This window comes from Carassius carassius, chromosome 49, assembly GCF_963082965.1.
Source record: "Carassius carassius chromosome 49, fCarCar2.1, whole genome shotgun sequence".
In the NCBI taxonomy this organism is placed as follows: domain Eukaryota; kingdom Metazoa; phylum Chordata; class Actinopteri; order Cypriniformes; family Cyprinidae; genus Carassius; species Carassius carassius.
In genome coordinates this window covers 2,589,608-2,601,050 of record NC_081803.1, presented here as the reverse complement: position 1 = coordinate 2,601,050, position 11,443 = coordinate 2,589,608, and the positions used below count along the sequence as shown (strand labels likewise).

The following is an 11,443-nucleotide window of genomic DNA, read 5'->3' as shown; positions in this document are numbered from 1 at the left end:
TTAAATTATATTAAGACTTAAAGTTCTGCATAATTAAGGGCGTGGCCACTTGAGTGACAGGGAGATTGCCGCTGCTGACACTGCCGTCGCGCTAGGTGGGCGTGGCTACAGCAACTAGCTCCCGCCTTTTTGCCCATTTTTGATTGTCCGGGAGAGTCGCGCGGTGACGCGCTGCCAAGATGGCGACGGCCCGCTCTACACACTTTAGGCTTCAAAAACTCTCTTCAGTAGTCTACGGGTGACGTCACGGACACTACGTCCATATTTTTATACAGTCTATGATATATATATATATAAACAAATAATAATAATACATTTTTCTGTCACAGAAATTGGTACGTTCCTGGTTTTTAGTATATTTTATATTTTTTAAAAATAGCTTATTTTTTCTTTTCAAATATAGCTGCTTTTTAGTCCCTAGTTTCACATGAGATTCTGGTTTGCATGTGGTGCACGGATTTCTTTATCATTTATTTACCTCATTTGACCACATGTTCAACTCGCACTGTAAAAACAGCTGCCTGTCACACAAAAGAGTACATTTGCTCAAGCATTTGCTCAAGTATAATGTATCAGCAATGTGTATGCAAAGGGAGGAATCCAAAACGGGACCTAATTTGAAACAAATCAGCGATTGCGTATTCAGTTCAGGACTCCCCTGGGGAACTTCTTCAGGTGGTCAAGGATCCCACCCTTCCCAAAGAGTTTAGATAACCTGACCTCCAGCCTCCTCTGGCCCCATGCCACTTTACATGTTAATATCATCTTCCAAACTGGACCACATTGTGTGACTTCCATTTGTCATTTGGTTTGGCACATAACATCAAACAGTGTGACTTCATCCCCTAATTGTTTAAGAGTGTCTGCATGAAGAACATTGTTTCAAATCCAGTTCAACACGCTCTTTAAAAAATGTAAAAAAAAAAAAAAAAATCTTTAAACTGAAATTGCACAGAATTTAATGGGGCAGTCGTGGCCTAATGGTTATAGTCGGACTTGTAACCCAAAGGTCTCGGTCCTGGCAGGGATTCCCGGTGGGGAGAGTGAATAAACAGTGCTCTCTTCCACCTTATACCATTATTTTACAAATAACCAACATAATAAACCCCATATTTTGTAAAATATCAATTATGTAGTTTTTCCAATAAATATAATAAGTTCATTTAGATATGAATATAATTAACTGTTTGGCATGCGCTCAGTTATGGTCTCATGTGACATTTTCATTGTGATGAAATGTGAAAGTCTGTTATCAGGCAGTTTTTCTATGTGAAACACGAGACACTATTGAAGGCATGTGTGAAACAAATCACTCCAGATCTTTCCCATATTAATCTTTTTCCCTCTTACATAATGTTTCTGCCTTGTTGAAAAAAAGGGAGCCAAAAATGTGTTATATTATAACACATTATATATAGTTATATGAAACACAGGCTTTCATGTCGATTCCAAAACTCAATTATTGTACTGTAAACTGTGATCACTGATTTCCTGCACAATTTGTCAATGGGGTTTAAATTTGATTTTTTTAATTATTATTATTGTGTTTATTAACCAAATTCCTGTTAAGAACCACACTACCCATATTCCTGAGGAGTGCCCTAAATACCATTATTTTAGTCTAGATTTTTATGCTTTTTGATTTAAATAAGTATTTGAATTGTTGTGATTCATTTCAGAGGATTTAAACTCTTAATTAAACGTAACTTCAGTAGTTCTTCAGTTAGCGTTAGCATCGCTGCTCTAAGAGATAGTTCACTCAAAAATTAAAATTAGCCCATGATTTACTCACCTTCAAACCATCCTAGGTGTATGTGACTTTCTTCTTTCAGATGAAAACAATCTGAGATATATCAAAAAATGTCCTGGCTCTTCCAAGCTTTATAATGGCAATGACTGGGTCTTAATATTCCATAGTCAAACACAAGTCCAATAAAGTGCATCCACCCATCATAAAAAGTGCTCCACACGGCTCCGAGGGGTTAATTAAAGGCATACTCCACTCCAATCTTACTGTAGAAACAGCGCATTCTTGTGGCATGGAGGACACAGAAGAGCATACTCTACAACAGAATTGTTTCTGTTTTTCTTTCTTTTCTTTTCTGTGTTATTTAATATTTACTGTGTAATGTATGTCTGCACTATCTGTGTACTTTCTTCTGCACTGGAAGCTGCTGTCATCAAGTCAAATTCCTTGTGTGTGTAAATATCTCCTTCTGATTCTGATTCTGATTTAAGTATCCATAATGCAACGCTGTTTTATGTACAGTACATTACACTGATACTAGTGAGTTTTAAAGCAGTCTACACAATAATGAATTCCCTTACCTGACCAAAAAAAGAAACAGCATCATTTAGAGCAGTTTGATTCCTTAGTTTTTGAAACCAACTCTGATTCCTGGTTCATGAATTGATTCCTCAATGTTTTAAAGAGTCACAAAAAAAAAACAATTTTTATAAATAGAAATATGGAGAAAAAGAATGGTACAAATACTACTGGAAATAAGGCTGTTGAAAAAGTGAATGGCTTGATATATTTTAATATCTCTTCTGTCAAAGCTATACAGTAGATGTCTCGTAGGAACTTAAGTAAAATCATATCATCAACGAATGTTTCATAACTACACAGTACAGGATTCTTGCCTGAATAAAACGAGAAGGAAGAGAGATTTTGGTGCTCCAGATGACACAGTACTATAATGGAAAAAGTCTGATTTCAAAATGTTACACAGATTTAAAGCGAGAAAAGAAAGATCTGATCTAAACATCCAGCTGATGCAGCTGGTATTGATGCTATGCATAAGTGAAGGTCTGAGGTAAGGGATGGTAACCTCTGAATCTGGCCATCATTACTGAAACCCTCTCCTAATTCCCTCCCTTTTTCTTCTCCAGCACCAGACAGAAGGATCACTTCTGAGCTTCAGATATATGCTGCCAGCTTGAAAGAAGGACAAGATCAGAGAACTAAGATCTCTAGTTTTAGTGCTTAACCAGGTGTAATTTGATTTATTGTTTGCAAGACAAAACATTAGGAGGGAAGATGCTTCCTTTCTACTTTCTGAGCTTGATTGGTGAGGACTCATTGCAGTTAAGTTGTCTGTGTACGTAGATCACTGTACATGCATAAGTGTGTGTTCAATGCTCTTTTCTCTCAGTGACAGCTAAAGCAGAGCTTTTGCCAGGCTCCTGCAGCTTTCAGGACAGCTTATGTGATTATACGTCTGACCTGACCTCCTCAGCTGGACCCTCAAACCTTCCGGTGAGTTTCAGCAGCATGTCAATGCATTGCTTTGTGAATCATTTGATGCCAAGGTCACCATATGAGTAGACCTTATCTCTGTGTGTGTCTTTTTATGAGTCAGTGGCCAGATCTATTAATTTATCAGAAAAATATATTAAAATGCAATTTATACATACAGTGTATTTAAGACACATCTTCTGTGATGAACATTTGAAAAACGTCATGAAAGTAATGTGGTGCAACCAATGTGCAGAAACATGCAGCATATACTTGTAAAAAAAATTCAGACTGTATAGATGTATAGATGTGGTACACCCACACTGTATTGTTATTTTATGTTATGTATAATTAATTATATTTAATGTATATTTTTTTAAATATACGTTCATATATATATATATATATATATATATATATATATATATATATATATATATATATATATATATATATATATATATGTATATATACTTTTACTTTAAAAGTATTTTAATATGTATTTGAAAATAATGATCCAGATGAGTATCAAGTATATACTGTATGAGCATGCAAGGTGTAAGAAAAATATATTATTAAAAAAAAATAAATAAATAAATAAATAAATAAATACAAATAATAAAAAAACACGTAAAAACATCAATGAAAACATTGCATTTCTAAGCACTTGCCACATTTTAAGCAATATATTTATTTTATTTATTTTAAGAGTTTTCATTTGAATTTCCATCTATTTGTCAGTTGTCATATATGGGCTTTTTACAATATACTATAGGATGGGTTAAAGGAATTGCTTATTATTTCTTCCTTCCAAAATTTTATTTTATTTTATTTTATTTTATTTTATTTTATTTTATTTTATTTTATTTTATTTTATTTTATTTTATTTTATTTTATTTTATTGAATGGAGCTTAAAGGGGGAAATTTTGAAGAATCTTTTTGCATTTTCCATATTACAAACCATGTTATAACCATGAAAACCATGGCCTCAATATTTAGAGCATCTGGAGATAGTGAAATAGCACATTATAGGATTGGTTATTTGCTCTGTTTATACGTGGCATGAATCACAAACACACTGAATTTTTTTCTCTTAAATGTATCTAAAGAGCACAGGAAATGAACAATAAATGTAAGGCTCGAATACAAATGTGGAGACATTAGGAGCCCATGACTGACATGTGAAGCCTGGTGAATTATATGCATCTGCAGACAAAAGAACAAATGTATTTTAGCACTCAATCATGAAACAGTAGTTTCATAATAATAATTGATAATTGGTCTTTCAATGCTAAAAATCAAGAAAAATCAAAAGTGAGATCTCTTTAACATCTTAAATATTTCCCCTATAGACATAAATGAGGTTAATTTAAGATGGAGATTTTTGCTTGAGTCTCCTGCTCCTCAGACTTGTCTCCTGAGACAAAAACAATGGTCTCTTTAAAGCTTTAGAAGAGATCTCAAGAACATCACACACTGTGCTCAGATTATTCTCTTTAGCTAAATAATCTATGGGTCTCATATTTGTCTCCTGTAATGCTTTAGAAGAGATTTCAACAACTTTACGAAGTGTGAATCAAGTCAAGTACAGCAAGTTTTCTCATACGTTTCTCTCCCATAGTCATTTTGGATTCCTTTCAGAACTTTCTCATGCCTCATTTGTGTCTACTTTAAGGATTTTAGGAGAAACATCTGAGACACTGTTGAGACTAAAATGAGCTTAGGAAAATCAACCACTGAGCAGTACACCTTTACCTATGGGTTCCCAGCTGTATGGATGAATGTGGTTTTCATCCTGCTTAACACAGGACACTTCATCACAGTTGAAGAGCAAGTCCAGGAGCACCAGGAAAAGGCGGTTCTTTTGGGTCCAGATGTGGATCAGCAGGACTGGAGCTGCTTCAGGATGGTCTATCAGGTCACAGGCAGCGCCTCCCTGCAGGTGCAGAAGCGCACCGACGGAGAGAGCTTCGATCAGGTGCTCTGGACCACCCAAAGCCCGTCTGATAGCTGGCTCATCGCCAGCATTGACCTTCAGAACTGCAACGAAACTTTCAAGGTAAGAACCATTCATAGAGTCTGCATATGCTGATGTATGTGATATCGTCATGTTATCATCTGACTCCAATGACAAGTGTGTTCTATGTCTGTAGATCGTCATTGAAGGCAAACTAGGAGCAGAAGAAGGCAGCAGTCTGTCCATCTTTGAGATCAAGATCTCTGATAAATACTGTATAGGTTAGTGCTGTGTTAACTTGGGCCAGTAAACAGCATGTTAGCAAACACCCAGAGCAGCTCCACAGCCTCCGTTTCTTTGTAACACTTATAATGTCATGCCAAAATCAGGGCCAGCCACATGAAAAGAACTATTTATCACAAAAAAACTGTTCCGAATGCTGATCTTTCCAGACAATGTTTTAATGGCTATTCCTAGGAACCAGCCTGTGTGCAGATTCCTGTGGCAAAAGAAAATCTGTTAAATGAACCCAGATTTCTGTTGTTCAGGTTTTGTTCCTCAGAATTGTCCTCAAATGCTGTTGGCCTTAGAGAGCTTCAAAACCAGTTATTTACATTTTCATGCAAAGTAATTCCTCTTTTTCTGATCATGTGATGCCAAAGAGTGTGACTTTGAAGAGGATCATCTGTGTGGCTACATTAACGAGAGGAACAGATTTATGAACTGGCGTGTGGGGAGATCTAATGATACTGCACTGAACCATGGACCAGGTTAGTCTGATCATCAGCTGCTTTGTGATATAATTCTGATAAGAAAAAAAGATTTAGCATAAAATCAATACAATACAAAAAATATTATACATAGAAATTATATTGTACAATCTTATAATCTTATATGACATGAGAAATGTTCCGTAATACTTTGTTATAATCTTATACAAAAAAAAAAGAAAAACTGAAAAAAAAAAATATATATATATAATGCATATACATAAATACATTATGCAATAACAGTTTTATGTTTTTGTTTGTAACATACAATATGTTCTTTAATAATATATATTGTACAAAAGTGTTTTAGGAATCAAATAATTTTATATAATTAAAAAATCTAATTAAACTAGAATTTTATACTGAATAAATTTTTCAATTATGCAATTCAAAAAAATTATATACAAGTCTTTTTATTAAAACACACACACACACACACACATCATATCAAAAATACATAATATATAATACAAAGTTGCAGTTACAGTTACAAGTTGTATAATTTTATATAAAAAAAACCCTTGTGCATAAACGTTGTATGATATAATGTGTCTGGATGTGTTTAATTGTGTAATATTATAAAGTAAAAAGTATTATAATAAAAACGTATTATGATATAGTCTTTTAAATATTAATGTATCATATTATTTTGAGCCAGTCAGTTGTGAGTAAACACCCACTTCGGTTATACTGTCTGACATCCTGTTATGGTAAAATCTTTTTTTCTCTCTTTTACATAGCCATGGCTGAACAGATTTAGTCAGTGATGCCGTTTCATTGATACACACAGGTCAGTTCATGTATGTGGACTCTACGGACATTAAAAGCTTCCAGGAGGTGGCCAGGCTGGTGTCTCCGATGACCTCAGTGCCCATGTCGGGCTGCTTGAGCTTCCAGTACCAGCACTATCACACCGGGGACCATCTGTTCCTCCTCTTCAGCAGGGATCAGGCCGGACAGTATCAGGAGCTGTGGAGAGCCGATCTACTGGAGAACAACACCATGACCTGGAGTCCAGAAACCAGAGTCTGGATACCAGTACAAGTGGACCTCAAAGCTCCATATCCAGTAGAGGTAAAGACTGACCACCACAAATAAATCTGTTTATTGTGTCATAATCTGTTTCAGATATTAAAAGGCAGGTTAAACTGACTCTGATTTGACATACCAGACAAACAGTCTCTTCCTGTTGAAGTGTGCCGTTCTTGGCCAGAATAAGCTGCCAGCTGCTAAATATGGACTAGTCTGTGTCTGAATCTGTAACACTACGGGCACAAAAAAAGAGTTTGTTCTTTTATTGACGCTGTGAGTCAGGGCGGTCAAGTCCTGGTTCTGGAAGGCCAATGTAAATGAGCACATCTGAACCAAAGTAATCAAGGGAACGTATGGGAACATTACTTTGAAATATTCACTGAATGTTCTGAAACAGTTCAATTAAAAAAATGTAAGATGAATGTCCATGAACATTGCATAAACAAAATTTTTGTGCTAAGATTTGAGTCCATGCAATGTAGCATTAATAATAAATAGATAAACGAACGTTCTTTTAACATTCTATTAACGTTACTTGATATCGTGCCACAATATCAGGAAAGGTTCTCGTAATGTTTTCTATTTGCTGGGTAGATATCAGTCTACATTTCCTTCAGTTGTCTGCTTAACATGTTGCATCCAGACATCAAAGAAGTGCTGCACCCTATTTACTGTTAATTTCTATTTTCTGATTGATTCCGATATTTAATTTTATTATGGCATAAAGTTCAGTAAGACCTTATTGTGGACTGGTTCAAAACAGTTTAAAATGGGTTTTCTATAACCAGAGGTGCACATAAGTGGACCGCAGGTCTGCATGCATGGCCAAAATAAGAAATGCGCTTTGGAAAATATGAGAACCAGGCTGAAAAATGTATGTGCACCCCTGTCTATAACCTTTTCACTTTTATTTTGCCTCAGTTCCAACTTTTTTGGAGTGTGTTGCAGCCATCATCATCATCAAAAAAATGTATATTTACAAAATAAGCTGGTCATTTAAACTGATACATTTGGAAATTTTTGTACTTTTGTAAATTAAAATAAATGGAAAGGGAATTAACAAATCTCAGATTCTTGATTTCACTGCATTTTACAAAATGCCCCAGCTTTTTTGGTACTATATATATATATAGAGTGTGTGTGTGTATTTAATTATTAATTTAGTGGGATTTCATTATCAAAAATTATTATAATTAATCACAGTTAATGTAATAAATGACAGCCCTGACATTTTATTTTGTGTGTGTGTATCACTCAAGTTGGTTTTGGAGGAGACTTTCAACAGTCCACATGGAGGATATGTGATTCTTGATGACATCTCCTTCTCTCCAGAGTTCTGTGATGCAGGCACAGGTATGTTTGAACACCTCAAGCCAGCTCAAAGCTCGTACCCCATACCTAACAAAAATATGTGTTCTCACAGAACCAATATTTGATCCATCTGTTGCGAACTGTGACTTTGAGTCAGGATATTGTCAGTATGTCCAGACACAGACAGACAGTTCACTGTGGAGGAGAGTGTCTGTGAGACCCAACATCTTCACCGCTGGAGACCACACGACAGGAGCAGGTACAGCTGGATCTCATCACACTGACATTCAACAGCTTGCGTTTTTTAATCAGGAAGAATGCAACAATCAAAAGTGACCATAAAGGATTTTATAATGTTACAAAAGATTTCTACTTCAAATAAATGCTGTTCTTTTGAACTTTCTATTCATAAAAGGATCCTGAAAAAATTTCCTCAAAAATATGAAGCAGCATAGTGGCTAATCATAGTTGTTCTTTCTGAACAGGATCCTTCTTGTTGGCCAACTCTCGCTTCAGATTACTGTCTGGATACATCAGTCGTTTGTTTGGCCCAGTGATGCCAGCCAATCAGAAATACTGCCTGAAGTTCTTCTACTCCCTGCAAGGCCTCAGTGGAACAGACCAAGTCTTGGCAGCGTATCTGTATTACAGCGACGGTACTAAACAACAACAAATATGGACCCAGAATTATAAGATAACAAATGTTTGGATTGCAGTAGAACTGACCATTCAAAGTCCGAAGAATGCCCAGGTAAGATGCCATGAGGCTTTAGTTTACCTCACTTACTATTGCTCGCTATTGCCAGTCAGAAGCAGGTGATATTTGGGGGGTGTTCAAGTCCTCCTGGGAAGTTTGTATTTACATGCTAACAGGGCCTTACTAATCATTTAACTGTTCAAACTGTGCCTACCAACCCTTTGCTTACCAACAGCATAGCAAATCATGGTTTACAGCTGTAGACTGAATACTGTTGACTATCTCAATTCCAGAATGACATTTCACAGACTTTTCATGAAACACATATTCCCAGATGACTTAAATTGATAACTGGAAATTGTTTTGGCCCTCTGCTCCAGCATCTGTGAGCAAGACATGGGTTTATGTCTCACATGATTTTTATTACTGGAAGATCCAGATTTAGAGATTAAGAACTTCTGGAAATATAAGGTCTGAGGATTATTCATACTTTAAATCCACTGAACCATACATGAGTTTTTTACTTTTTAAATATAGATAAACTGTCTTTCTTTCAGGCCAACTTACTGATCTACTATTTAAGCTGCTTCTTCTTCTTCTACTTCTGAGATCAGATTTGGACTGTATCATCAGTTTGTTCACAAACTTTACTGATCTAGTTTTTGAGTTGATCTTAATGATGTGATTTTTCTCCATTTGGGCGGTGAAGGTGGTTTTCATCAGCACATGCAAACATTTTTGGAGTTGTAGTTCTGTGGGTCTCGACGACATTAATGTCACGCTTGGCGACTGTGCACTGTTAGGTAAACAAGCTTCATTTATTACAAACCCTGTGCATGTGAATCTTGAATCTTCCTGAATCGTAAATCTTACAATTGATTTTACTACAAGCAGAAAGCAGCTCTGTCTGTTACAGCGTCCTCGGCGTCAGCAATGTGTTACTTTACTAGTTACTTGAAAAAAGTAATCTGATTACGTGACTAATGTTATTTGTGATGTTACCCCTAACACTGGTGACCACATCTTATTGATCCTAGTACTCACTTTGCTTTGTCTTCTGCTTCTAGGTCATTATTTGCACATTGAGGCGTCAGTGATGCAGGCCGGTCACAGAGCAAGCCTCGTCTCCAGCTCTCTGCGCGGCTCTAGAGACACACAGTGCTTGCTGTTCTACTACCACATGTACGGCTCAGGGATCGGACAGCTGAGCGTTTACCTCCAGACCGGACAAGAGAGCCAGGACAAACTACTGTGGACGAGCCGTGGAGAGCAGGGCATCTCCTGGCTCAGAGCGGCAGTGAACTACCAGTTTGACCAGCAGCACCAGGTCAGTCACATGAAGATAGATTATAGAGCTTGACAACTGGTTTTGTTCCTGTACCTGTATTTAACACTGGACATCAAATGAAAACCCAACACAGTACCAAAATGTATTTTTACCAAAAATTGCATAAGCCAGACAATATAATGATGTGACCCATCAGTTAAGAGCTACTTTTTTATTTGTTATTTTATTTAAGTATTATTTAAAAAAATGTTTTAAATTTAGTCAACATTCATTAATATATTATGTCTATGTGCACATACTTAGATTGTGTTTGTAGCCACCAGAGGAGCATCAGCAAGGAGTGATATTGCAATCGATGATGTTGTTTTTGAAAGAGGACCATGCAGAGGTAAGCTGATGATCACATACATCTGTTATTCACATCACCATAAACATCTTTACTTGTCCGTTCATCTTCACAGAATATGCTGATGACCATATCCCTCATCTCCGCCTCTCTGGAAAAAACAATGACATTCAGGCAATGAATTTTAAATAGAAAAGACAGAAAGAGAAGAATGCTGGGAAAGCATGAGAGAGTAGAGCTGGAGTGCAGTGATGAAAGTGTGAGGATGAAAGAGAAGATGACTGCTTCATGAGTGGATATATTCACCCCAAAACTGTCCTTGTGTATTTGACCTTTGAACACCTGGTTCATTCCTGATATACGGCTTCTCAAGTGTGTAGCATGTCTTATTATACTGAATGCATGGTTAAAGATGGACTAGAAATTTTACTTCTGGACATCAGCATGTAGATCTGGGGATTATTTTAATGTCAAATAAAACTGAAAATTGCAGAGATTTCTATTTTATGAGAATAACCTTTAAACAAATATTCTTATTGAGGAATATGCATGTGAATATTGAATATTCAAAAGTCAGCGTATAACTCAATGTCTATGCATTTTTTGTTGTTGTTGCATATTAAAATAAAATCATATTCATAAGCTGATAATGTCACGGAATGCACACAAACAATAAGATCCAAAAGCAGTGTTTTTAATAGGGTAATCCAGAATCATAAATCAGCCAGGCAAAGGTCAAAATCCAGGTAATCAATCCAACACAAGAAACATGAACAAGCCAGGGAACAGGAGAATACAGGGTT

At 36.2% G+C, this 11,443-nt stretch overlaps 1 pseudogene; it reads left to right on the top strand.

The window, feature by feature from the left end:
• Positions 1–2,468: 2,468 nt before the first annotated feature.
• On the top strand, positions 2,469–11,066 carry LOC132132328 (MAM domain-containing protein 2-like; annotated as a pseudogene).
• Positions 11,067–11,443: the final 377 nt, after the last annotated feature.